We start from the raw sequence: 27,348 nt of genomic DNA, 5'->3' as shown, positions 1-27,348 counted from the left end.
AGTAATTTATAGATTCAGTGCTATCCCCATCAAGCTACCACTGACTTGCTTCAAAGAATTAGAAAAACTGCTTTAAATTTCATATGGAACCAGCAAAGAGCCCACACAGCCAAGAGAATCCTAAGCAAAAAGCACAAAGCTGGAGGCATCACAGTACCTGACTTCAAACTATTCTACAAGGCTACAGTAACCAAAAGAGCATGGTACTCATACCAATCCAGATATATGGACCAATGGAACAGAACAGAGACCTCAGAAATGACACCACACAACTAAAACTGTCTGATCTTTAACAAACCTGACAAAAACAAGCAACGGGGAAAGGATTCCCTATCAATAAATGGTGTTGGGAAAACTGGCTAGCCGTATGCAGAAAACTGAAACTGGGCTATTCCCTTACGCTTAATACAAAAATTATATTAAGATGGATTAAAGAGTTAAATGCAAGACCTAAAACCATAAAAAACCTATAGAAGAAAACCTAGGTCACCAACTGCAGAGAAAGGTACTTGCAGTGAAATGCATGGTACAAACATGCATTCCCGGCTTCCCTGAGTGGGTCGGCATGCACAAGCCACAGTGCAACAACTGTGCTTCAAACGAAGCCACACAGAGAAAAGCAGCAGCAGGATCAGGAGCAGGGTGTGCGCTGCCTTCAGGGTTCCAGTCTATTCCTCAGGGCTCAGATGGCACTGTGGGCTTCTTCGTTGCAAAGAGGGAGACCACAGGCCATCTTGAGGAGGACTTTATGTTTAAGTGTAGAAAGCAGCCAGGAGTTCCACCCAGTGGACTCGGCCTTCTGTGCCCCTGGCCAGATTTAGAATTTGACCCGAGGCAGGACAAGCTCACTCAGAGTAGCATGGTGGTAGGTGGGGTCTATGCATGCCAGGCAAGGCCAAACTGGCTCAAGGAGCAAGCAGCCACGTCTGCAAAGGTGTGGCTGGAACAGGTGGAAGAGCCACTGACCTCACCCACTCAAGGAAGCAGAGATGGTTTCAACAGCCAGACTGGCTGCCACCTGATGGCTGATGGAGCTGAGGCCTGAGGAGAAGCAGATGGCACTGGGTCCCTACCTCTAGGGTAGAACTGATGTACTATAAGCGGCAGTGAGTGAGGTTGGTGGCTGGTCCACCAGCTCCTGGCACACCCTTGCAGAGGTGGTTGGTTGCTTTTTGAGCCAGCTTGGCCTTGCCTGGCATGTACAAGCCTCAGTGCAACAACTGTCTTACACATGGAGCCACATAGAGGAAAGGAGCAGCAGGCTCAGGAGCAGGGTGTGCGCTGCCTTTAGGGATCCAGTCAATTCCTCAGGGCTCGTATGGCACTGTGGGCTTCTTTGTTGCCAAGAGAGAGACCACAGGTGTCTTGAGGAGGACTTTCTTCTCACGTTCAGAAAGCAGCCAGGATTTCCACCCAGGGTCCTAGGCCTTCTGTTACCCTGGCCAGGCGTAGAATTTGGCCCTAAGCAGGACAAGCTCACTCGGAGCAGTACTTTGGTACCTGTGGTCTGTGCATGCCAGACAAGGCCAAGCTGGCTCAAAGAGCAACCAGCCACCTCTGCAAGGGTGCGCCCAGAGCAGGTGTAGCAGCCACCAACCTCACCCACTCAAGGAAGCAGGGATGGCCAGTTTCCAACAGACTGAGTGACTGCCGCCTGATGTCTGGTGGAACAGAGGCATGAGGAAAAGCAGATGGCACTGGGGCCCTACCTCTAGGGTAGAACTGATGTACCATGAGTGGCATCGAGTAAGGTTGGTGGCTGGTCCACCGGCTCCTGGCACACCCTTGCAGATGTGGCTGGTTGCTCTTTCAGCCAGTTTGGCCTTGCCTGGCATGCACAAGCCTCAGTGCAACAATTGTCTTACACATGGAGCCATATAGAGGAAATGAGCAGCAGGCTCAGGAACAGGGTGTGCACTGCCTTGAGGGTTCCAGTCAATTCCTCATGGCACAGATGTCACTGCGGGCTTCATGGTTGCAAAGAGGGAGACCACAGGTCATCTTGAGGAACAATTTATGTTCAAGTGCAGAAAGCAGCCAGGATTTGAACCCAAGGGACTCGGTCTTCTGTGGCCCTAGCCAGACTTAGAATTTGGCCGAAGGCAGGACAAGCTCACTCGGAGCAGAATGTCCGTAGCTGGGGTCTGCGCATGCCAAGCGAGGCCAAGCTGACTCAAAGAGCAACCAGCCGCCTCTGCAAGGGTGCGCCTGTAGCAGTTGGACCAGCCTTCAACGTCACCCATTTAAGGAAGCAGGGATGGCCAGACTTAGAAATTGGCCCCACGCAGGCCAAGCTCACATGCAGCAGTGTCTGTTTCTGGGGCCTGTGCATGCCAGGCAAGGCCAAGCTGGCTCAAAGAGCAGCCAGCCACCTCTGCAAGGGTGCGCTCAAAGCAGGTGGAGCAGCCACCAATCTCACCCACTCAAGGAAGCACGGATGGCCAGATTCCAACATACTGAGTGGCTGCCACCTGATGGCTGATGGAGCAGAGGCCTGAGCAAAGTAGATGGCACTGGAGCCCTAACTCTAGGGTAGAACTGATGTACCATGAGCGATAGCGAGTGAAGTTGGTGGCTGCTCCAACTGCTGCAGAGGCACTCATGTAGAGGTGGCTGGTTGCCCTTTGAGCCAGCTTGGCCTTGCCTGGCATGCACAAGCCTCAGTGCAACAATTTTCTAACAGATGGAGCCATATTGAGGAAAAGAGCAGCAGGCTCAGGAGCCGCGTGTGGGCTGCCTTTAGGCTCCAGTCAATTCCTCAGGGCTCAGATGGCACTGCGGGCTTCTTCATTGCCAAGAGGCAGACCAGAGGCCGTCTTGAGGAGGACTTTATGTTCAAGTGCAGAAAGCAGCCAGGATTTCCGCCCAGGGGCCTAGGCCTTCTGTGGCCCTGGCCAGGCTTAGAATTTGGCCTCAGGCAGGACAAACTCACTCAGAGCAGCACTTTGGTACCTGAGGTCTGTGCATGCCAGGCAAGGCCAAGTTGGCTCAAAGAGCAACCAGCCACCTCTGCAAGGGTGCCCCTGGAGCAGGTGGAGCAGCCACCAACCTCACTCACTCAAGGAAGCAGGGATGGGCAGATTCCAACAGACTGTGTGGCTGCCACCTGATGGCTGATGGAGCAGAGGCCTGAGGAAAAGCAGATGGCACTGGGGCCCTACATCTAGGGTAGAACTGATGTATCATGAGCGGCAGTGAATGAGGTTGGTTGCTCGTCCACCGGCTCCTGGCACATCCTTGCAGAAGTGGCTGGTTACTCTTTGAGCCAGCTTGGCCTTGCCTGGTATGCACAAACGTCAGTGCAACAATTGGCTTAGAAATGGAGCCATATAGAGCAAACGAGTAGCAAGCTCAGGAGCAGGGTGTGGGCTGCCTTTAGGGCTCCAGTCAATTCCTCAGGGCTCAGATGGCACTGCAGGCTTCTTGATTGCAAATAGGGAGACCGCAGGCCCTCTTGAGGAGGACTTTATGTTGAAGTGAAGAAAGCTGCCAGGATTTCCACCCAGGGGACTCGGCTTTCTGTGGCCCTGGCCAGACTTACAATTTGGCCCCATGCAGGACTAGCTCACTCAGAGCAGAATGTCAGTAGCTGGGCTCTGTGCATGCCAGGCAAGGCCAAGCTGGCTCAAAGGGCAAACAACCACCTCTGCAAGGGTGCACCTGGAACCAGTGGACCAGCCACCAACCTCACCTACTGAAGGAAGCAGGGATGGCCAGATTCCAACAGCCTGAGTGGCTGCTGCCTGATGGCTGATGGAGCAGAGGCCCAAGGAAAAGCAGATGGCACTGAGGCCTTACTTCTCAGGTAGAAGAAGTGATGTACCCTGACCGGCAGCGAGTGAGATTGGTGGCTGCTCCACCGGCTCCTGGCGCACCCTTGCAGAGATGGCTGGTTGCCCTTTGAGCCAGCTTGGCCTTGCCTGGCATGCACAAGCCTCAGTGCAACAATTGTCTTACACATGGAGCCTTATAGAGGAAATGAGCAGCAGGCTCAGGAGCAGGGTGTGCGCTGCCTTTAGGGTTTCAGTCAATTCCTCATGGCACAGATGTCACTGCGGGCTTCTTGGTTGCAAATAGGGAGACCACAGGCCATCTTGAGGAACACTTTATGTTCAAGTGCAGAAAGCAGCCAGGATTGAACCCAAGGGACTCAGTCTTCTGTGGCCCTAGCCAGACTTAGAATTTGGCCCAAGGCAGAACCAGCTCACTCGGAGCAGAATGTTGGTAGCTGGGGTCTGTGCATGCCAGGCAAGGCCAAGCTGACTCAAAGAGCAGCCAGCCATCTCTGCAAGGGCGCACCTGTAGCAGTTGGACCAGCCGACAACCTCACCCACTTAAGGAAGCAGAGATGGCCAGATTCTAACAGCCTGAGTGGCTGCTGCCCGGTGGCTGATGGAGCAGAGTCCTGAGGAAAAGCAGATGGCAGTGGGGCCCTAACTTTAGGGTAGATGAAATGGTGTACCCTGAGCAGCATCGAGTGAGGTTGGTGGCTGGTCAACTGGCTCCTGGCACACCCTTGCAGAAGTGGTTGGTTGCTCTTAGAGCCAGCTTGGCCTTGCCTGCCATGAACAAGCCTCAGTATAATTATTGTCTTACAAATGGAGCCATATACAGGAAATGAGCAGCAGGCTCAGGAGCGGGCTGTGCACTGCCTTGAGGGTTCCAGTCCATTCCTCAGGGCTCAGATGGCACTGCAGGATTCTTGGTTGCAAAGAGGGAAACCACAGGCCATCTTGAGGAACACTTTATGTTCAAGTGCAGAAAGCAGCCAGGATTTAAACCCAAGAGGCTCGGCCTTCTGTGGCCCTGGCCAGACTTAGAATTTGGCCCAAGGCAGGACAAGCTCATTTGGAGCAGCATGTCAATACCTGGAGTCTGCGCATGCCAGGCAAGGCCAAGCTGGCTCAAAGGCAACCAGCCACCTCTGCAATGGTGCGCCTGTAGCAGTTGGACCAGCCTTCAACGTCACCCATTTAAGGAAGCAGGGACAGCCAGACTTAGAAATTGGCCCCACGCAGGCCAAGCTCACATGCAGCAGTGTCTGTTTCTGGGGCCTGTGCATGCCAGGCAAGGCCAAGCTGGCTCAAAGAGCAGCCAGCCAACTCTGCAAGGGCCCCTGGAGCAGGTGGAGCAGCCACCAATCTCACCCACTCAAGGAAGCACGGATGGCCAGATTCCAACATACTGAGTGGCTGCCACCTGATGGCTGATGGAGCAGAGGCCTGAGCAAAAGTAGATGGCACTGGGGTCCTAACTCTAGGGTAGAACTGATGTACCATGAGCAGCAGTAAGTGAAGTTGGTGGCTGCTCCAACTGCTCCAGAGGCACTCTTGCAGAGGTGGCTGGTTGCTCTTTGAGCCAGCTTGGCCTTGCCTGGCATGCACAAGCCTCAGTGCTACAATTGTCTTACAAATGGCGTCATATTGAGGAAAAGAGCAGCAGGCTCAGGAGCCACGTGTGGGCTGCCTTTAGGCTCCAGTCAATTCCTCAGGGCTCAGATGGCACTGCGGGCTTCTTCATTGCCAAGAGACAGACCAGAGGCCGTCTTGAGGAGGACTTTATGTTCAAGTGCAGAAAGCAGCCAGGATTTCCGCCCAGGGGCCTAGGCCTTCTGTGGCCCTGGCCAGGCTTAGAATTTGGCCTCAGGCAGGACAAACTCACTCAGAGCAGCACTTTGGTACCTGAGGTCTGTGCATGCCAGGCAAGGCCAAGTTGGCTCAAAGAGCAACCAGCCACCTCTGCAAGGGTGCCCCTGGAGCAGGTGGAGCAGCCACCAACCTCACTCACTCAAGGAAGCAGGGATGGGCAGATTCCAACAGACTGTGTGGCTGCCACCTGATGGCTGATGGAGCAGAGGCCTGAGGAAAAGCAGATGGCACTGGGGCCCTACATCTAGGGTAGAACTGATGTATCATGAGCGGCAGTGAATGAGGTTGGTTGCTCGTCCACCGGCTCCTGGCACATCCTTGCAGAAGTGGCTGGTTACTCTTTGAGCCAGCTTGGCCTTGCCTGGTATGCACAAACGTCAGTGCAACAATTGGCTTAGAAATGGAGCCATATAGAGCAAACGAGTAGCAAGCTCAGGAGCAGGGTGTGGGCTGCCTTTAGGGCTCCAGTCAATTCCTCAGGGCTCAGATGGCACTGCAGGCTTCTTGATTGCAAATAGGGAGACCGCAGGCCCTCTTGAGGAGGACTTTATGTTGAAGTGAAGAAAGCTGCCAGGATTTCCACCCAGGGGACTCGGCTTTCTGTGGCCCTGGCCAGACTTACAATTTGGCCCCATGCAGGACTAGCTCACTCAGAGCAGAATGTCAGTAGCTGGGCTCTGTGCATGCCAGGCAAGGCCAAGCTGGCTCAAAGGGCAAACAACCACCTCTGCAATGGTGCGCCTGTAGCAGTTGGACCAGCCAACAACGTCATTCACTGAAGGAAGCAGGGATGGCCAGGTTCCTGCAGACTGAATGGCTGCCTCCTGATGGCTGATGTAGCATAGGCCTGAGGAAAAGCAGATGGCACTGAGGCCTTATCTCTAGTGTAGAAGATATGATGTACCCTGACCGGCAGTGAGTGAGATTGGTGGCTGGTCTACCGGCTCCTGGCACACACTTGCAGAGGTGGCTGGTTGCCCTTTGAGCCAGCTTGGCCTTGCCTGGCATGCACAAGCCTCAGTGCAACAACTGTCTTACACATGGAGCCACATAGAGGAAATGAGCAGCAGGCTCAGGTGCGGGGTTTGCACTGCCTTTAGGGTTCCAGTCAATTCCTCAGGGCTCAGATGGCACTTCTTTGTTGCCAAGAGGCAGACTACAGGCCGTCTTATGGAGGACTTTATGTTCAAGTGCAGAAAGCAGCCAGGATTTAAACCCAAGAGACTCCATCTTCTGTGTCCCTGGCCAGACTTAGAATTTGGCCCAAGGCAGGTCAAGCTCACTCAGAGCAACATGTCGGCACGTGGAATCTGTGCATGCCAGGCAAGGCCAAGCTGGCTCAAAGGGCAACCTGCCACCTCTGCAATGGAGCTCCTGTAGCAGTTGGACCAGCCTTCAACCCCACCCACTGAAGGAAGCAGGGATGGCCAGACTTAGAATTTGGCCCCATGCAGGAGAAGCTCACATGGATCAGTGTTGGATTCTTGGGCCTGTGCCTGCCAGGGAAGTCCAAGCTGGCTCAAAGAGCAACCAGCCACTTCTGCAAGGGAGCGCCCGGAGCAGGTGGAGCAGCCACCAACCGCACCCACTCAAGAAAGCAGGGAAGGCCAGATTTCAACAGACTGAGTGGCTGCCACCTGATGGCTGATGGAGCAGAGGCCTGAGGCTCCTGGCACACCCTTGTAGAGTTGGCTGGTTGCTTTTGAGCCAGCTTGTCCTTGTCAGGCATGCACAAGCCTCAGTGCAACAACTGTCTTACAAATGGAGCCATTTAGAGGAAATGAGCAGCAAGCTGTAGAGCGGGGTGTGTGCTGCCTTTAAGACTCCAGTCAATTCCTCAGAGCTCAGATGGCACTGTGGGCTTCTTTGTTGCCAAGAGGCAGTCCACAGGCCATTTTGAGGAGGACTTTATGTTCAAGTGCAGAAAGCAGCCAGGATAGCAATCCAGGAGACTAGGAATTCTGTGGCCCTGACCAGACTGTGAATATGGCCACAGGCAGGACAAGCTCACTCAGAGCAGCACGTCGGTACCTACGGTCTGTGCATGCCAGGCAAGGCCAAGCTGGCCAAAGAGCATCCACCCACCTCTGCAAGGGTGCGCCCGGAGCAGGTGCTGATGGAGCAGAGGCTTGAGGACTCTGCCTTCTGTGGCCCTGGGCAGATTTAAAAGTTGGCCCCAGGCAGGACAAGATCACTTGGAGCAGCTGGGGCATGTGCATGCAATGCAAGGCCATCCTGGCTCAAAGAGCAACCAGCCACCTCTGCAAGGGTGCGCCTGGAGTAGTTGCACCAGCCACCAACCTTACCCACTCAAGGAAGTAGGGATGGCCAGATCCCAACAGCCTGAGTGATTGCCACCTGATGACTGATTTAGCAGAGGCTTGAGGAAAAACAGATGACACTGAGGCCTTACCTCTAGGGTAGAAGAAATGAGGTATAGGAGTGGCAGTGAGTGAGGTTGGTGGCTGGTCTACCTGCTCCTGGCACACTCTTGCAGAGGTGGCTGGTTGCTCTTTGAGCCAGCTTGGCCTTGCCTGGCATGCACAAGCCTCAGTGCTACAATTGTCTTACAAATGGCGTCATATTGAGGAAAAGAGCAGCAGGCTCAGGAGCAGGGTGTGCGCTGCCTTTACGGCTCCAGTCAATTCCTCAGTGCTCACATGGCACTATGGGCTTCTTCTTTGCCAAGAGTCAGACCACAGCCGTCTTGTGGAGGACTTTGTATTCAAGTGCACAAAGCAGAAAGGATTTCCGCCCAGGGGCCTAGGCCTTCTGTGGCCCTGACCAGAGTTAGAATTTGGCCTCGGGCAGGACAAGTTCACTCAGAGCAGCACTTTGGTACATGAGGTCTGTACATGCCAGGCAAGGCCAAGTTGGCTCAAAGAGCAACCAGCCACCTCTGCAAGGGTGCCCCTGGAGCAGGTGGAGCAGCCACCAACCTCACTCACTCAAGGAAGCAGGGATGGCCAAATTCCAACAGCCTGAGTGGCTGCCCCCTGATGGCTGAAGGAACAGAGGTCTTAGGAAAAGCAGATGGCACTGGGACCCTACCTCTAGGGTAGAACTGATGTACCATGAGCGGCAGTGAGTGAGGTTGGTGGCCTGTGCTTTGTGTTCAAGTGAAGAAAGTAGCCAGGATTGAAACCCAAGGGACTTGGCCTTCTGTGGCCCTAGCCAGACTTAAAATTTGGCCCCAGGCAGGACAAGGTCACTCGGAGCAGCATGTCCGTAGCTGGGGTATGTGCATGCCAGGTAAAGCCAACCTGGTTCAAAGGGGAACGAGCCATCTCTGCAATGGTGCATCTGTAGCATTTGGACCAGTCTTCAATGTCACCCACTGAAGGAAGCAGGGATGGCCATGTTCCCCCATGCTGAGTGGCTGTCTCCTGATGGCTGATGTGGCAGAGGCCTAAGGAAAAGCAGATGACACTGAGGCCTTAACTCTAGGGTAGAGGAAATGATATATCCTGACCAGCAACGAGTGTGATTGGTCGCTGGTCCACCGGCTCCTGGCACATTCTTGCAGAGGTGTCTGGTTGCTCTTTGAGCCAGCTTGGCCTTGCCCGGTGTGCACAAGCCTCAGTGCAGTGATTGTCTTACAAATGGAGACATATAGAGGAAATGAGCAGCAATCTCAGGAGCAGGGCGTGTGCTGCTTTTAAAACACCAGTCAATTCCTCAGGGCTCAGATGATACTGCGGGCTTCTTCGTTGCCAAGAGGCAGACCACAGGCTGTCTTGAGGAGGACTTTATGTTCAAGTGCAGAAAGCAGCCAGGATTGCAATCCAGGGACTAGGCATTCTGTGGCCCTGGCCAGACTTTGAATGTGGCCACAGGCAGGACAAGCTCACTCAGAGCAGCACATCGGTACCTGTGGTCTGTGAATGCCAGGCAAGGCCAAGTTGGCTCAAAGAGCAACCAGCCACCTCTGCAAGGGTGTGCCTGGAGCAGGTGCTGATGGAGCAGAGGCCTGAGGAACCTGCCTTCTGTGGTCCTGGGCAGATTTAAAATTTGGCCCCAGGCAGGACAAGATCACTTGGAGCAGCTGGGGCATCTTCATGCAAGGCAAGGCCATGGTGGCTCAAAGAGCAACCAGCCACCTCTGCAACGGTGCGCCTGGAGCAGTTGCACCAGCGTACAACCTCACCCACTCAGGGAAGTAGGGATGGCCAGGTCCCAAAAGCCGGACTGGCTGCCACCTGATGGCTGATGGAGCAGAGGCCTGTGGAAAAGCAGACTGCAGTGAGGCCTTACCTCTAGTGTATAAGAAATGAGGTACACGAGCGACAGTGAGTGAAGTTGGAGGCTGGTCCACTGGCTCCTGGCACACCCTTGCAGAGTTGGCTGGTTGCAAGCCAGCTTGGCCTTGCCCCGCATGCACAAGCCTCAGTGCAACAACTGTCTTACAAATGGAGTCAGATAGAGGAAATGAGCAGCAGGCTCAGGAGCAGGGTGTGGGCTGCCTTTAGGCTCCAGTCAATTCCTCAGGGCTCAGATGGCACTGCGGGCTTCTTCATTGCCAAGAGGCAAACCAGAGGCCATCCTGAGGAGGACTTTATGTTCAAGTGCAGAAAGCAGAAAGGATTTCCATCCAGGGGCCTAGGCCTTCTGTGGCCCTGGCCAGACTTAGGATTTGGCCTCAGGCAGGACAAGCTCACTCAGAGCAGCACTTTGGTACCTGCGTTCTGTGCATACCAGGCAAGGCCAAGCTGTCTCAAAGAGCAACCAGCCACCTCTGCAAGGGTGCGCCCAGAGCAGCAGGAACAGCCACCAACCTCACCAACTCAAGGAAGGAGGGATGGCCAGATTCCAACAGACTGTGTGGCTGCCACCTGATGGCGGATGGAGCAGAGGCCCGAGGAAAAGCAGATGACACTGAGGCCTTGCCACTAAGGTAGAAGAAATTAAGTACCTTGACCGGCAGCGAGTGAGGTTGGTGGCTGATCCACCGGCTCCTGGCACACCCTTGCAGAGTTGGCTGGTTGCTCTTTGAGCCAGCTTGGCCTTGCCTGGCATGCACAAGCCTCAGTGCAACAATTGTCTTACAAATGGAGCCACACAGAGAAAAGGAGCAGGAGGCTCAGGAGCAGGGTGTGCGCTGCCTTTAGGGCTCCAGTCAATTCCTCAGGGCTCAGATGGCACTGCGGGCTTCTTCATTGCCAAGAGGCAGATCACAGGCCGTCTTCAGGAGGACTTTATGTTCAAGTGCAGAAAGCAGCCAGGATTTCCACCCAAGTTCCTAGGGTTTCTGTGGCCCTGGCCAGGCGTAAAATTTAGACCCAGGCAGGACAAGTTCACTCAGAGCAGAATGTCCATACCTGGAGTCTGTGCATGCCAGGCAAGGCCAAGCTGCCTCAAAGAGCAACCAGCCACCTCTGCAAGGGTGCGCCCAGAGCAGGTGGAGCAGCCACCAACCTCACCCACTCAAGGAAGCACAGATGGCCAGACTCCAACAGACTGAGTGACTGCCACCTGATGGCTGATGGAACAGAGGCCTGAGAAAAAGCAGATGGCACTGGGGCCCTACCTCTAGGGTAGAACTGATGTACCATGAGCGGCAGTAAGTGAAGTTGGTGACTGGTCCACTGGCTCCTGGCACACACTTGAGGAGGTGGCTGGTTGCTCTTTGAGCCAGCTTGGCCTTGCCTGGCATGAACAAGCCTCAGTGCAACAACTGTCTTACAAATGGCGTCATATTGAGGAAAAGAGCAGCAGGCTCAGGAGCCGCGTGTGGGCTGCCTTTAGGCTCCAGTCAATTCCTCAGGGCTCAGATGGCACTGCGGGCTTCTTCATTGCCAAGAGGCAAACCAGAGGCCATCCTGAGGAGGACTTTATGTTCAAGTGCAGAAAGCAGCCAGGATTTCCATCCAGGGGCCTAGGCCTTCTGTGGCCCTGGCCAGACTTAGGATTTGGCCTCAGGCAGGACAAGCTCACTCAGAGCAGCACTTTGGTACCTGCGTTCTGTGCATACCAGGCAAGGCCAAGCTGGCTCAAACAGCAGCCAGCCATCTCTGCAAGGGTGCGCCCAGAGCAGCAGGAACAGCCACCAACCTCACCCACTCAAGGAAGGAGGGATGGCCAGATTCCAACAGACTGAGTGACTGCCACCTGATGGCTGAAGGAGCAGAGGCCTGAGGAAAAGCAGATGGCACTGGGGCTCTACTTCTAGGGTAGAACTGATGTACCATGAGGGGCAGCGAGTGAGGTTGGTGGCTGCTCCACCGGCTCCTGGCACACCCTTGTAGAGGTGGCTGGTTGCTCTTTGAGCCAGCTTGGCCTTGCCTGGCATACGCAAGCCTCAGTGCAACAATTGTCTTACACATGGAGCCATATAGAGGAAAGGAGTAGCAGGCTCAGGAGCAGGGTGTGCACTCCTTTTAGGGCTCCAGTCAATTCCTCAGGGCTCAGATGGCACTGCGGGCTTCTTGTTGCAAATGAGGAGACCACAGGCCATCTTGAGGAGGACTTTATGTTCAAGTGCAGAAAGCAGCCAGGATTTAAACCCAAGGGACTCAGCCTTCTGTGGCCCTGGTCAGAGTTAGAATTTGGCCCTAGGAAGGACAAGATCACTTGGAGCAGCTGGGACACGTGCATGCAAGGCAAGGCCATCCTGGCTCAAAGACCAACCAGCCACCTCTGCAAGGTTGCGCCTGGAGCAGTTGCACCAGCCACCAACCTCACCCACTCAAGGAAGTAGGGATAGCCAGGTCCCAACAGCCGGACTGGCTGCCACCTGATGGCTGACAGAGCAGAGGCTTGAGGAAAAGTAGGTGACACTGAGGCCTTACCTCTAGGGTAGAAGAAATGAGGTACACTGATCATCAGTGAGTGAGGTTGGTGTCTGGTCCACCGGCTCCTGGCACACCCTTGCAGAGTTGGCTGGTTGCAAGCCAGCTTGGTCTTGCCTGGCATGCACAAGCCTCAGTGCAACAACTGTCTTACAACTGGAGTCCTATAGAGGAAATGGGCAACAGGCTCAGGAGCAGGGTGTGTGCTGCCTTTAGGGCTCCAGTCAATTCCTCGGGGCTCAGATGGCACTGCGGGCTTCTTCATTGTGAAGAGGTAGACCACAGGCCGTGTTGAGGAGGACTTTATATTCAAGTGCAGAAAGCAGCCAGGATTTCCACCCAGGGGCCTAGGCCTTCTGTGGCCCTGGCCAGACTTAGAATTTAGCCCCAGGCAGGACAAGCTTACACAGAGCAGTGTCAGTTTCTGGGGCCTGTGCATGCCAGGCAAGTCCAGGCTGGCGCAAAGAGCAACCAGTCACTTCTGCAAGGGTGCGCCTGGAGAAGGTGGTTCAGCCACCAACTTCACCCTCTCAAGAAAGCAGGGATGGCCAGGTTCCGACAGCCTGAGTGACTGCCACCTGATGGCTGATGGAGCAGAGCGCTCAGGAAAAGCAGTTGGCACTGTGGCCCTACGTTTAGGATAGAAGAAAGGATTTACCATGTCTGGCAGCGACTGAGGTTGGTGGCTGGTCCACCTTCTCCTGGCACACTCTTGCAGAGGTGGTTGGTTGCTCTTTGAGTCAGCTTGGCCTTCCCTGGCATGCACAAGCCTCAGTGCAACAATTGTCTTACAAAGGGAGCTATATGGAGGAAAGGAGCAGCAAGCTCTGGAGCAGGGTGTGTGCTGCATTTAAGACTCCAGTCAATTCCTCAGGGCTCAGACGGCACTGCGGGCTTCTTCGTTGCCAAGAGTCAGACCACAGGGCATCTTCAGGAGGACTTTATGTTCAAGTGCAGAAAGCAGCCAGGATTGCAATCCAGGGGCTAGGCATTCCGTGGCCCTGGCCAGACTTAGAATTTGACCCCAGGCAAGACAAGCTGACTCAGAGCAGCACATCGGTGTCTGTGGTCTGTGCATGCCAGGCAAGGCCAAGCTGGCTCAAAGAGCAACCAGCCAACTCTGCAAGCGTGCGCCTGGAGCAGGTGCTGATGGAGTAGAGGCCTAAGGACTCTGCCTTCTGTGGCCCTGGGCAGATTTAAAAGTTGGCCCCAGGCAGCACAAGATCACTCGGAGCAGCTGGGGCATGTGCATGAAAGGCAAGGCCATCCTGGCTCAAAGAGCAACCAGCCACCTCTGCAAGGGTGTGCCAGGAGCAGTTGCACCAGCCGCCAACCCCACCCACTCAAGGAAGTAGGGATGGCCAGGTCCCAAAAGCCAGACTGGCTGCCACTTGATGGCTGACGGAGTAAAGGCCTGAGGAAAAGCAGATGGCACTGAGGCCTTACCTCTAGGTAGAAGAAATGAGGTACACGAGCAGCAGTGGGTGAGGTTGGTGGCTGGTCCACCTGCTCCTGGCACACCCTTGCAGAGGTGGCTGGTTGCTCTTTGAGCCAGCTTGGCCTTGCCTGGCATGCACAAGCCTCAGTTCAACAATTGTCTTACAAATGGAGCCATATTGAGGAAAGGAGCAGCAGGCTCAACAGCAGGGTATGAGCTGCCTTTAGGGCTCCAGTCAATGCCTCAGTGCTCAGATGGCACTGCGGGCTTCTTCTTTGCCAAGAGGCAGACCACAGGCCATCTTGAGGAGGACTTTATTATATTCAAGTGCAGAAAGCAGAAAGAATTTCCACCCAGGGGCCTAGGTCTTCTGTGGCCCTGACCAGACTTAGAGTTTGGCCTCAGGCAGGACAAGCTCACCTGGAGCAGGTGGAGCAGCTGCCAACCTCACCCACTCAAGGAAGCAGGGATGGCCAGTTTCCAACAGCCTGAGTGGCTGCCACCTGATGGCTGATGGAGCAGAAGCCTGAGGAAAAGCAGATGGCACTGGGGCCCTACCTCTACGGTAGAACTGATGTTCCATGAGCGGCAGTGAGTGAGGTTTGTGGCTGGTCCACTGGCTCCTGGCACACCCTTGCCGAGGTGGCTGGTTGCTCTTTGAGCCAGCTTGGCCTTGTGTGGCATGCACAAGCCTCAGTGCAACAATTGTCTTACAAATGGAGCCGTATAGTGGAGATGAGTAGCAGGCTCAGGAGCAGGGTGTGCACTGCTTTTAGGGCTCCAGTCAATTCCTCAGGGCTCAGATGGCACTGCGGGCTTCTTGGTTGCAAATAGAGAGACCACATGACATCTTGAGGAGAACTTTATATTCCAGTGCAGAAAGCAGCCAGGATTTCCACCCAAGGGACTCGGCCTTCTGTGGCCCTGGCCAGACTTAGAATTTGGCCTCAGGCAGGACAAGCTCTCTCAGAGCAGCACTTTGGTACCTGCAGTCTGTGCATGCCAGGCAAGGCCAAGCTGGCTCAAAGGGCCACCAGCCATCTCTGCAAGGGTGCACCCGGAACAGGTGGAGCAGCCATCAACCTCACCCACTCAAGGAAGCAGGGATGGCCGGATTCCAACAGCCTGAGTGGCTGCCTGCTGATGGCTGATGGAGCAGAGACCTGAGGAAAAGCAGATGGCACTGAGGCCTTACCCCTGGGGTAGAAGAAATGATGTACCCTGACTGGCAGTGAGATTGGTGGCTGGTCCATGGGCTCCTGGCACACCCTTGCAGAGGTGGTTGGTTGCTCCGTGAGCCAGCTTGGCCTTGTCCTGCATGCACAAGCCTCATTGTGACAATTGTCTTACAAATGGAGCCATATAGAGGAAATGAGCAGCAGGCTCAGGAGCACAGTGTGCCCTGCCTTTAGGGCTCCACTCAATTCCTCAGGGCTCAGATGGCATTCTGGGCTTCTTTCCTGCCAAGGGTCAGACGACAGGCCATCTTGAGGAAGAATTTATGTTCAAGTGCAGAAAGCAGCCAGGATTTCCACCCAGGGGCCTAGGTCTTCTGTGGCCCTGGCAAGACTTAGAATTTGGCCCCAGGCAGGACCAGCTCACTCAGAGCAGCATGTTGGTGCCTGGGGTCTGTGCATTCCAGGGAAAACCAAGCTGGCTCAAAGAGCAACCAGTGACTTCTGCAAGGGTGCACCTGGATCAGTTGCAGTAGCCACCTACCTCACCCACTCAAGGAAGTAGAGATGGCCAGGTTCCAACAGCCGGACTGTCTGCCACCTGATGGCTGATGGAGCTGAGGCCTGAGGAAAATCGGAAGACATTGGGGCCCTACCTCTAGGGTAGAGGAACTGATGTACCCGACCGGCAGTCAGTGGGGTTGGTGGCTGGTTCACCAGCTCCTGGCACACCCTTGGAGAAGTGGCTGTTTGCTCTTAGAGTCAGCTTGGCCTTGCCCCGCATGCACAAGCCTCAGTGCAATAACTGTGCTACAAATGGAGCCATATAGAGGAAATGAGCAGCAGGCTCAGGAGCAGGGTGTGCAGTGCCTTTGGGGCTCCAGTCCATGCCTCAGGGCTCATATGGCACTGCGGGCTTCTGGTTTTAAAGAGGCAGACCACAGGCCTTCTTTAGAAGGACTTCATGTTCCAAAACAAAAAGCAGCCAGGATTACCACCCAGAGGACTCGGCCTTCAGTGGCCTTGACCAGACTTAGAATTTGGCCCAAGGCAGGACAAGCTCACTCAGAGGAGCATTTCAGTAGCTGGGGCCTCTGCATGCCAGGTGAGGCCAAGCTGGCTCAAAGAACAACCAGCCACCACTGCAATGGTGCACCTGGAACCGGTGGACCAGCCAGCAACCTCACCTACTGAAGGAAGCAGGGATGGCCAGATTCCAACAGCCTGAGTGGCTGCCACCCAATGGCTGATGGAGCAGAGGCCCGAGGAAAAGCAGATGACACTGAGGCCTTGCCACTAGGGTAGAAGAAATTATGTACCTTGACCGGCAGCGAGTGAGGTTGGTGGCTGGTCCACGGGCTCCTGGCACACCCGTGCAGAGTTGGCTGGTTGCTCTTTGAGCCAGCTCGGTCTTGCCTGGCATGCACATACCTCAGTGCAACAATTGTGTTACAAATGGGGCCATATAGAGGAAATGAGCAGCAGGCTCAGGAGCAGGGTGTGCGCTGCCTTTAGGGCTCCAGTCAATTCCCCAGGGCTCAGATGGCACTGCGGGCTTCTTTGTTGTCAAGAGGCAGACCTCAGGCCGTCTGAAGGAGAACTTTGTGTTCAAGTGAAGAAAACAGCCAGGATTGCAATCCAGGGGTCTAGGCTTTCTGTGGCCCTTTCCAGACTTAGAATTTGGCCTCAGGCAGGACAACTCACTCAGAGCGGTACGTGGGTAGCTGGGGCCTGTGTATGACAGGCAAGGCCAAGCTGGTTCAAAGAACAGCCTGCCACCTTGGCAAGGGTGTGCGTGTAGCAGTTGGACCAGTCACCAACCTCACCCACTGAAGGAAGCAGGGATGGTCAGGTTCCCACAGCCTGAGTGCCTGCCACCTGATGGCTGCTGGAGCAGAGGCCTGAGGAAAGCAGATGGCACTGAGGCCCTACCTCTAGGATAGAAGAAATGATGTATTCTGAACGGCAGAGAGTGAGGTTGGTGTGCTGGTCCACCGGCTCCTGGCACACCCTTGCAGATTTGGCTCATTGCTCTTTGATCCAGCTTGGCCTTGCCAGGTATGCACAAGCCTCAGTGCAACAATTGTGCTGCAAATGGAGCCAGACAGAGGAAATGAGCAGCAGGCTCAGTGGCAGGGTGTGTACTTGCTTTAGGGCTCCAGTCCATGCCTCAGGGCTTGTATGGCACTGCAGGCTTCTTGGTTACCTCCACAAGCCATCTTGAGGAGGACTTTATGTTTTAAAATGCAATTCAAATTAGCATAAAACATTTGCAACCTAGGAAAAGGCTTATGGCATTAGAATCCTTATTTATATGATTATTTTGTGTTTTTTTGAGATATGGTCTTTGTCTCTCATCCAGACAGAAGTGCAGTAATTTTGTCGTAATTCACCACCGCCATGAACTCTGAGTGCAATCCATCCTTTTGCCTTGGTCTCCCAACTAGTTGGAGCTGCAAGCATAAGGCACCATGCCTGGCTAGTTTTTCAAATGTGGTTTTGTTGTTGTTGTTGAGAGTATGGTATCATTATGTTGCTCTGGCTGGTCTCAAATTCCCAGCCTAATGTGATCTTTCTGCCACAGCCTCCTAAAGTGCTGGAATTACAGGCATGAGCCACCATGCCTAGCATAGAGTATTACATTATTTTCAAAGTCTTATTCTAAGATCCATTTATTGACTTTGGCCTAAATAACTCAATATAATATCTCAGAAACTTTTTTTTGACAAATTTTGGGGCATGATGATGAGAGAAGGGGGTTCGAAACTTTCTAATAAGAGTTAACTTGGAGCCATTTAAGGAGGAACAAACACAAATTATCAGAAAAATAAAAGAAAGATCAAGTGCAGAAGTTCTGTGGCAAAGATGATAGTAAAGAATATATGATTGTGACTCATGGTGGCTTTTACTTTCTTCTTGAATTTCTGAGTAACTTATGGGTTAACATTTAAAGAATGTATGTTATAGATAACATTTTATTGCAAGTAAATATATTTCAAATTTTGTTACTGGTTTTGTATGAGATTATTCTCAGCCTCCTTCATTATCAAGCTGTATTATTTTATTAATGTAGTTTGATGATCTTACAACACAGCTGGGAGCTGTATCTTCAAAATATGTCTATTCGACTAAATAAAATCAAGTTATTCAATGGGAGTTATTATCTATGAAAAAAAGTACAACAGGAATGTAAAAAATTTGAGGAGGATAAAAATATGTTGGAAGAAGAAATATTAAATCTTAAGATGCTTATGGAAAGAACACACAGGTGAAGACAAATTGGTGATGTACAAAATTATAAATTGGATCTAGAAGAAAGCGCATTGCAGGCAATAGAAAAATGAGTAGAAATCCCTTTACAGGTTAGTTTGTAAAATCAGGTAAGTTTATTTATAATGTGCTTCTATTTATTTCACTGCAAATTATATTTTGGAGATATATATATATTTCCTCTGCCTCTCTAATAGCAATTTGCCTTGTAGAATTCTAGCAATAAAGTGGCATCTGTTTTTACTTTCAAATATTTAAATTTCCATCATTATAACAAAATTGATTTTTCAGAGTAATGATTCTCACTGTGGAGTCATTTGATTAATAAGACCCATTGGCATAAGATTACATCCTCTGACTGCAAATATCCTGGAAGAAAAACTAGGAAATATTCTTCTGGACGTTGCACTTCGCAATGAATTTGTGGGTAAGTACTCAAAAGCAATTGCCAGAAAAATGAAAACTGACAAGTGGGATTTATTTAAACTAAATAGCTTCTTCTGCACAGCATGAGAAACTATCATGGGATTGAACAGACAGCCTACAGAATGGAAGAAAATATCCACACACTATGCACCTGTAATCCCAGCTACTCGGGGGGCTGAGGCAGGAGAATCATTGGAATCTGAGAGGCGGAGGTTGTAGTGAGCTGAGATCACGCCATTGCACTCCAGGTCGAGACTGCATCTCAAAAATAAATAAATAAATAAATAAAATAAAAACAAATAAATAAAAGCTAAAAGTTCTATGAAAACATTAATGCACATACAATCTTTTAAAAATGTTTATTGTTTCTCTAGAGATTTCAATACCTATTCTAGCTTATTACAGTAACCTACAGTTTATATTATATCAACTATGGTATAAAAACCTTAAATTGTATATTTCTGTTTCCTCCCTCCTTTACACTATTTATGTCATGCATTATAGTCTCAAATATTATGAATTCCATGATGTGAAGTTACTCTTTTTTAAAAAAAAATTTAGACAATCCATGATCTTTAGAGCAATGTAAAATAATTGGGCTACATATCTTTATATCTTCCCTGACACTCTTTATTTCTTTGAGTAGTTTCAACATTCATCTGCTTCCATATTCCTTTTGCCTCAAGAAATCGTTTTGACGTTTATTTTAGTGCAGACCTGTTAGCAAGGGACTCTTCCAGTGTTAATCTGAAAATGTCTTCATTTAATTGTTATTTTAGTTATATAGTTAATGGATATAAGATTGGGGACTGATTTTTTTTTAGTTATTTAAAAATTTTGTATCATTGGTTTGTGACTTGTAGAGTTGCTGACAAGCAGTTCGCTGTAATGTTTGTTTTTGTTTATCTCTGTACACAATGTTCCTATTTTTCTGTGACTGAATTCAAGATTTATGCTAATCGTTGGTTTTCATCAGTTAGACAAGTGTGATTATTCTAGCGTTCCTTAAATTTTTTATTAATCTTTCTTGGAGCTATTTGAGGTTGCTTGGGGTCCTCAGTCATCTTTTTCAAATTTTTCTTCTCTCACACTCTGTTTTTAATCTCCTTCTGGAATTCCAATTAATTGTATTTTAGTGAATTTTGTATTAGCAGAGAATTCTTGGACTCACTGGAGTATTTTATTTGCTTGGTTCATTGGTTTATTTTGTTTTCCTCTTTCTTCCCTTTGTGCTGCCATTCAAATAATTTGTGTTGGCCTATTATAAAATTTACTGCTTCTTTCTTAACTCTGATGACCAGTCTGCTAATCAGCTTGTTGATGTAATTCTTCATCTCTGTTCTCAAGCTTTCACTTATTTCTAGCTTTTGCCTTTTACTGTTCCCATCTCTGCTGAAATTCCTCATTTTTCCATGCATGTCTTTTTTTTAACTAGATCCTTTAACATTTTGATCATTATTATTTTAAATTACTTGCATTTAGTTCCAACATCTGAATTATCTCTGAATTTGATTCTGTTGACTTTTTATCTTTTGAAAATATTATAACTCATAACTCAAATTTCTAACTTGCTTTTATGTGTCTCCCAGTTTCTAAAAAAATGCAAATCATCAGATGTACAAAAGCAGTAGCTCGTGAGATAATTACTTATATCAAGATTGTTTTATGTTTCTGTTTCATTTTGGTTTGTGTCCTGCTATTAGTGTGGGCAGGAACAAAGGCTGGTTTTTGCTGTGGTGTCTGAAACATTCAGTGAACATGTAACTTCAATTTCTCCAGCAGTAGGCTGCCATACCTTGTGCCTTGTGTGGGGCCTTAGGCTCTGCAGGGCATATGCCAATGCTCCTGTTCCACAGTTACCTTCTGGTAGTCCTTACCACCTATGTCACAGAGAGGGTCTCACTCCACTTTCTTGTTCCTCTCTAACTGTAGAACATCATTTCTTGTGTGTGTGACTATGCAGAAAATTGAGGTTGGGAGCAGAGGGATGATTCATGTTATTTTGGAGCCAGTTTCATCATCAGAGTCTCAGAGAAGGGATATTTTTAGCACTTCGTGACTTTTATTCCAGTGGGAGTCAAACTGTCCCTTATCTGTGTTGGTTTTTGAGGAATAAATAATATCTTGCCTCCTCCCACCTCAGTGGTAGAAAATCTTTGATTTATATCATTAAAAGTTTTCAAACCCACAATAAGGGCTAACTCTTTTCTTTCTCCTTCCATAGGAACAATGCACCTTTGTCTGTGGTCACTGGATGGAGATTTTCCAACCCTTTACCACAGTAGCACGACTCTGCATTAGTGCAAAATCCTGGGCCCCAAAACAATCCTTGTTCCTCTCCTGATGGAGAAGTATTTTTCCTCCATCCGTGCCCTAGAAGCAGTGATCCTTTGCCTGGTCTCAGGTGGGGTGGAGTAGGGGTGAGAGGTTTCTTAACCTTCTCTGAAAGCTGATGTGATTTGCTTCTTCTTATCTCCCAGAAACAGTAGACTTTTGCATGGCTTGTGGACCTAGATGCTTTTAAGCCACAGCAAATTAAGCGTTTTGATTCTTAGGAGAGAAGCAAATGTTCATGTAGTCAATTTTTTTCTTATTTATTTTTTGCTTTGTTTTCTTATTTCAGTCATGATGAGTTGAGTATGATCATGATTTTCCAGTTAAGCCGCTTGCATTTCTAAAATTTTATTAGTCCCCCTTTGGCCTTTCAGCACTAAATCAAATGCAGATAATCATCACTTGTGTGAATAAAGTGTTTTTATTGAGAACAGAATTGTTCATATACACACGAATGTGGATATTATCTACTTAGCACAATATGTCATTGTTTCAAAATGTAAAATCTGCTTTAGGCTGAACAAAGAATGGTTCTTGAAACTATTTTCCCTTTGTGATCAATTCAAAAAACCCAGTGCTTTCTATCTCATGGGTAGATTATTAAAATAATTACATACTGATCTTCATTTTATGTTCTCTCTCTTCGAGATATTTCCTTCAAAACTACTTTGACTGATTAGTCTCTTTTGGATTTCGTTATACTCTGTATTTTCTTCACAAGCTCATCAGGGTAAATCCTGCCTTTACATTTGTTATAAAAATTCTCTCTTTTTTTTTTTTCCAAATCTTATTTGAGCTGAAAGCTCTCCACCAAATGTCTCCTATGCCACAAAGCCTTATTTTACTGATCTCTCCTGTCCTCCTTGCTCAAGCTCATTTAGGAATTTTTTTTATGAAAATATTCAAGGAATACTTTAAAAAAAAGTATGAACATATAGTATTTTCAATTTGAACACAAAATACTGCTCTACTTGAAAACAAGTTTTAGAAACAATTAAATGTTTCTAGAAGGAGAATCAACAGTGTCATAAATATCATAATCCAATTTTCCTGTTTGTTCTAAAACACACATTAGCAAATATTTACTGAGAAATTACTATCTGCCTTAAAGTATAATGCTTTTGATACACGTTATAAAAACTAGGTACTACTATTAGCAGTATTTTAAGAGTAAAAATATCGAGTCTTAGAGATGTTAAGCAATGTGCACAAATAGCATAGGGAAAGTTGGAGTTCTGAAATTGTGACTATGCTGTATGTATGATAGGAGAATCAATTCTTGTCAAATGTAACTGTCAAGTCATTGTGCAGATTCGGAGGTCTCTGATTGCTAGGGTCAGTACACTTAAATCATGTCCCAACTTAGTTAAATCTATTTCATTAAAGCAAAACTCCATGTATAATTTCACAAAGATTATTGGCACCAAAAACATTATTTTTCCTTCCTTCCTTCCTTCCTTTCTTTCTCCTTCCTTCCTTCCTTCCTTCCTTCTTTCCTTCCTTCCTTCTTTCCTTCCCTCCTTCCTTCCTGCTTTCTTGCTTTCTTTCTCTTGTTCTTTTGTTCTCTTTCTCTTTCTTTCTTTGAGATCGGGTCTCAGTCTGTTGCCCAAGCTGGAGTGCAGTGACACAATCATGGTGCACTGCAGTCCCAGCTTCCCCAGGCTCACGTGATCCTCCCACCTCATCCTCCTGAGTATCTAGGACTACAGGCAAGCCACCACACCTGGCTTTTTTTTTTTTTTCAAGATTGGGTTTCACTGTACTGCCAAACCTGGTCTGCAACTCCTCAGCTCAAACAATCCACCTGCCTTTGCCTCCTAAAGTATTGGGATTCCAGATGTAAGCCACATGCCTGGCAAATAATGTTATTCAATAAGTTCAATTTAACTATTAGATTTTGGACAATGAGAGATAGAATTTTCTATATCATAATTCATCTTGTGTTCTTATTTGAAGTAATATATAAGGATTTCAATTCCACTCAAATATATTTATTAGCAAATTAAATTTTTCAGGATTCCAAACTTTTGTTCAAGACATAAATGCTAAATGATGTCACTAATTTTAATTAGATTAACAGAAAGGTATTCTGGTGTTTAATAACAGTGACAGAATGGGCTATTGATTTTAGTTTCTTTCTCTTTGTCTCTTTCCCCTTTTTAAAATATTTTACTTTTTAGGCTCTTTGGAATCCCAAAGATAGAGTTTTAAGAATTAAACAAAACACTCACAGAAACTGCCAATGCTAGGATGAAATATATTTTTACTGTGCTTTGGGATTAAAATAAGGAACTACAGTTTACAGAACTTTTATACTGATACACAGACACTAAAAAGGGAAAGGGTTTGGATGAGAAGTTCTGCTATGCAATCAAGAATCTCAGCCACTCATTTCTGTAGGAGCTGCAGGAGCTCCCTGTAAAGAGAGGTTAGGGAGAATGTAGCTTCAGAGTTTCTCCATTTTTCCCAGAGGTTCCCCCAAAAGGTCATGACACTTTATAAGAATGCTTCACTTGTGAAAAACAAATATCAAAGTCTTCTTGTAAATTATATTTAAGGACAAATCTTCATTCCATGTTTAATTTATTTAGCATTTTATATGTGCAAATGTGTAAAATATCATCACCCAAATCTATATAACATGTTCTATTTCTATACTGTGATTGCAGGTTTATAATTCTGGAAAGATATACAGAACAAAAGATTTACGTTTTTAATCACTTTAAGTGCACGGTTTTGTGGCATTAAGTATATTTGCACTGTTGTGCAACAGTCACCACCATAGACCTCCAAAACTTGTCTTCTTCTCCAACTAAAACTCTGTACTCATTGAACACCAACTTCCCATTCCTCTCCCTCCCCCTCCCCATAGCAATCACCATTCTACTTTCTGTCTCTACAAATTTCACAAAGTATCTCACAGATCGAGACCATCCTGGCTAACATGGTGAAACCCCGTCTCTATTAAGAAATACAAAAAACTAGCCGGGCGAGGCGGCGGGTGCCTGTAGTCCCAGCTACTCGGGAGGCTGAGGCTGGAGAATGGCATGAACCCGGGAGGCGGAGCTTGCAGTGAGCTGAGATCCGGCCGCTGCACTCCAGCCTGGGCGGCAGAGCGAGACTCCGTCTCAAAAAAAAAAAAAAAAAAAAGAAATGGCATGATATAGAATGTTTGAATTTCTCGAACTGGCTTATTCCACTTGGCATATCTTCAAGTTTCATCTATTTCATAGCATGTTCAGAATATATTTTAAGGCCGAATATTATGACGTTGCCGTATATACCACATTTTTTTAACTACTCATCCATCAATATTCACATGGGCTCCTCCTTCCCTTTGATTATTGTGGATAATATTGCTCATGGACACACTGCACAAACATCTGTTTGGTCCCTGCGCTCATTTATTTTGGATATGAATTTGCATTTTAATACAAAGGAGAAATTATGCAGCTTTTTAAAAGTGTCCAAATGAAAAGGAGCACGGCATCAGTAAAATATTAGAAAGTAGATTATTGGAAAAAGTAGGGAGAGAATTGAACCAAAATTTAATAAGCAGTGTAAGAGAGTTTCAAGATGAGGGAAAAAATTGACAATATAAACAGAGAATTAAATAGTGAAAGGTCGATATTTAGAAAATTGTCACATGTACCCATATGTTGCCTGTGAGCTGATATTTACATTATTGTTTTATTCCAGGTTTCCAAAAGTAAGTGCAATGTGAGAGTTTCATGATGCTAAATAAACTGAAACGTGATACATATTCTGATGTATTGTCCTTGAGAGCAGGCTGGTGGTAATTAGTGCAATTTTAAATTATGATATGATAGTGGAGTCAATCTGCCAAACTGAAAAAAAGAATATATACAATGTGTATACGTTTCTCAAAACCCCGTTGTATCATACAATTAAATTATGATTTAAAGCTACCTGACAATTACCAGAGGAAAAAATGAAACATTTACATTAATATTACCATAATTTTGGTATTATTGCAAATATCAAAGCGTGTAGTACTTAGGGATAAACCTGCAAAAAAGAGAAACGTTTGAAAACTACGAAACTCTAAAATATTGTTAAAATAAATAAGAGAACTCAATCAATGGAATGTATGAGTCATAAATCTCAATACTGTTAAAATGTCTTTTCTTCCCACATTGATCTATAAGAATTCCAATCAAATCACAGCTGTATTCCTTATTTTAGAAATTGAGAAACTAAAATTCTGAAATGTATGTCGATGGGTAGAGGACCTATAAAGGCAAATTACTTTGAAAGGAAACAATTACTTTGAAACCAGGTGCTGTTGGAGAATTAACAGCACCTGGTTTCAAGACTTATCAAGTTACAGTACTTAAGACAATGTGGTACAAATATAGATATACACATGTATATCAGCCTTCAGCTAGTTTTTAATAAAGTTCTTAGAGCATTCATGGACATAACATTTTCAACAAATGCTTCTGAAACAATTAGATATTCCAGTGTGTGTGTATGTGTGTGTGTAGCTCAGTACTTCACACCTGAGAGGTATGAGCGTGCATTACCAAGGGGAACTGAGAAGCTTTGAGAGTATTGGATATGCTCACTGATCCCTTCATGGTGATTGTTTAATGGGCACATGTATACATCAAATTCATCTCATTACGCTTTAAATATTGGTAGTGTATTTTATGTTCATTCGACATGAATAAAGCTGTAAATGTAATCAAAATATTCACTTACTATGCTTCTATTCATTTTACTCTCTCTCTCCAGAGACCTTCAGATAGAAAATGCAGTTCAAAGATATTTCATAAAGGAAGAAAAGAAGTATGAAGACAGGTGAGAGATAGTACTCACATTTTTTCTTTTTTTTCAGTGCAATCCTGGTCTTTTGTGACTAGCAATATTTTTATGTGCAGAAGTAGTAGAAAAGATAAATATTTTGTACAGTAGAGAAACGCATAATTTCTGTGCCATGGAAGAGATAACTCACAAAGATGACAGCTTCTGACTATGTTGGATACTATCTAGTATTGTAACTAACCAACGATCTCACCTTAACATTGGCTGTAAAGCTACTTTAATGTTCCTTGCAATGATTTGAACCTTTTACTGGAAACTTCATTGCTTACTGAGTTGAATAACACTGTTGATACGTGTTTATCTTATATTAGCACTAGAGTCATAATTTTACTTCTAAGAAAATTAAAATTCGTAGAAAATGAAATTATATATTTTTAATGTTTCAACTGTGATATCACTCCACATGCATCTTTAAATTCTTATTTGATAAAGGATAGCAAATACAGAAAGAATTCTTGTGATAATAGAGAACACAGAACTGTTGAACGGTGTTGAAGCTGAGCTGGAGAGAGTCACCGAAGCTGGCGCGGAAGCTGGCAAGGTCGGAGAGTTTCCTGCCTGGGCACAGCTTGAGCTCACCCCTGCGCCACCGCCAGTGGCAGAAACTGCAGACCCAGCTGGGCCCTGAGGCCTCCGCCCCATCCTCCCACCAGCCAGCAACTGTGCTGAGGTCGCAGATAGGCGACCCTGGAGGGGTGCGCCTGAGGGAAGGCGGCCCATGTTCCGGACAGCAGCAGGACACCAGGATCCAGGGACCCACCTCCCACCGCGGGAACCCCAAACCTTGCCTGGCGCCCCTTGCTTGCTCCGCCTGGCCTCCAGGGGCCGGTGTGTGTCCTGGTCCCAGCAGGTGCCCGGGAGTCCCCCTCCGCCATGGCCTACCGCTCTCCCAGCCATCACGCCTGGTTCACAGACCGCAGCGCAGCCTGGCTGCCTCTGATCCCGCCAGGCCGGGACCTGTCCTCCTCCTGGGCGACCAGCCGGGGGAATGCACACTGCCCGGTGGCCTGCACAGCCCCTGACCGCCCATCCCCTCTGGCGCCTCCGGCCCAGGCCAGGACCTTCCTGTAGCACAGAACCCACCTTCCTTCCCGCCACAGAGCTGCTCCGCTTCCGCCACCCACAGGAAAAAACTCAGATCTCCAAACAAACAGAAATCCACGTGTGACTCCTCTGGTTGGATACTGCCAGTCCCCACATTTACTTCCAGGAGTTTTCTTGGCAGAAGGTGTCCGACATTTGATGTTTCACCAGCGATGAGGCTGAAAAGTGACAGCAATAGAGAAACACATCAGGCTTTCCGCAACAAAGATGACCTTCCCTTCTTCAAACCTCAGCAATCTCCAAGTTCCACAAAGGACTCAGGACAAGATGACTGAGCTGGAGTACTCGGCCCGGGAAATGCAGGCCCAGAGCGGGTC

General features: G+C 48.3%; 1 long non-coding RNA gene across 1 annotated transcript; it reads left to right on the top strand.

Moving 5' to 3' along the window:
* The first annotated feature begins 14,591 nt into the window (after window positions 1-14,591).
* On the top strand, window positions 14,592-26,743 carry LOC114675865 (uncharacterized). Its single transcript, XR_013398805.1, has 3 exons — window positions 14,592-18,746; window positions 25,838-25,903; window positions 26,360-26,743. It is a non-coding gene; the product is annotated as an uncharacterized LOC114675865 (long non-coding RNA).
* Window positions 26,744-27,348: the final 605 nt, after the last annotated feature.

The sequence above is a fragment of the Macaca mulatta genome, chromosome 10, assembly GCF_049350105.2.
Source record: "Macaca mulatta isolate MMU2019108-1 chromosome 10, T2T-MMU8v2.0, whole genome shotgun sequence".
NCBI classification, from domain to species: Eukaryota; Metazoa; Chordata; class Mammalia; order Primates; family Cercopithecidae; genus Macaca; species Macaca mulatta.
The sequence above is the reverse complement of the archived record's forward strand: the minus strand, read 5'-3'. Positions and strand labels throughout refer to the sequence as shown.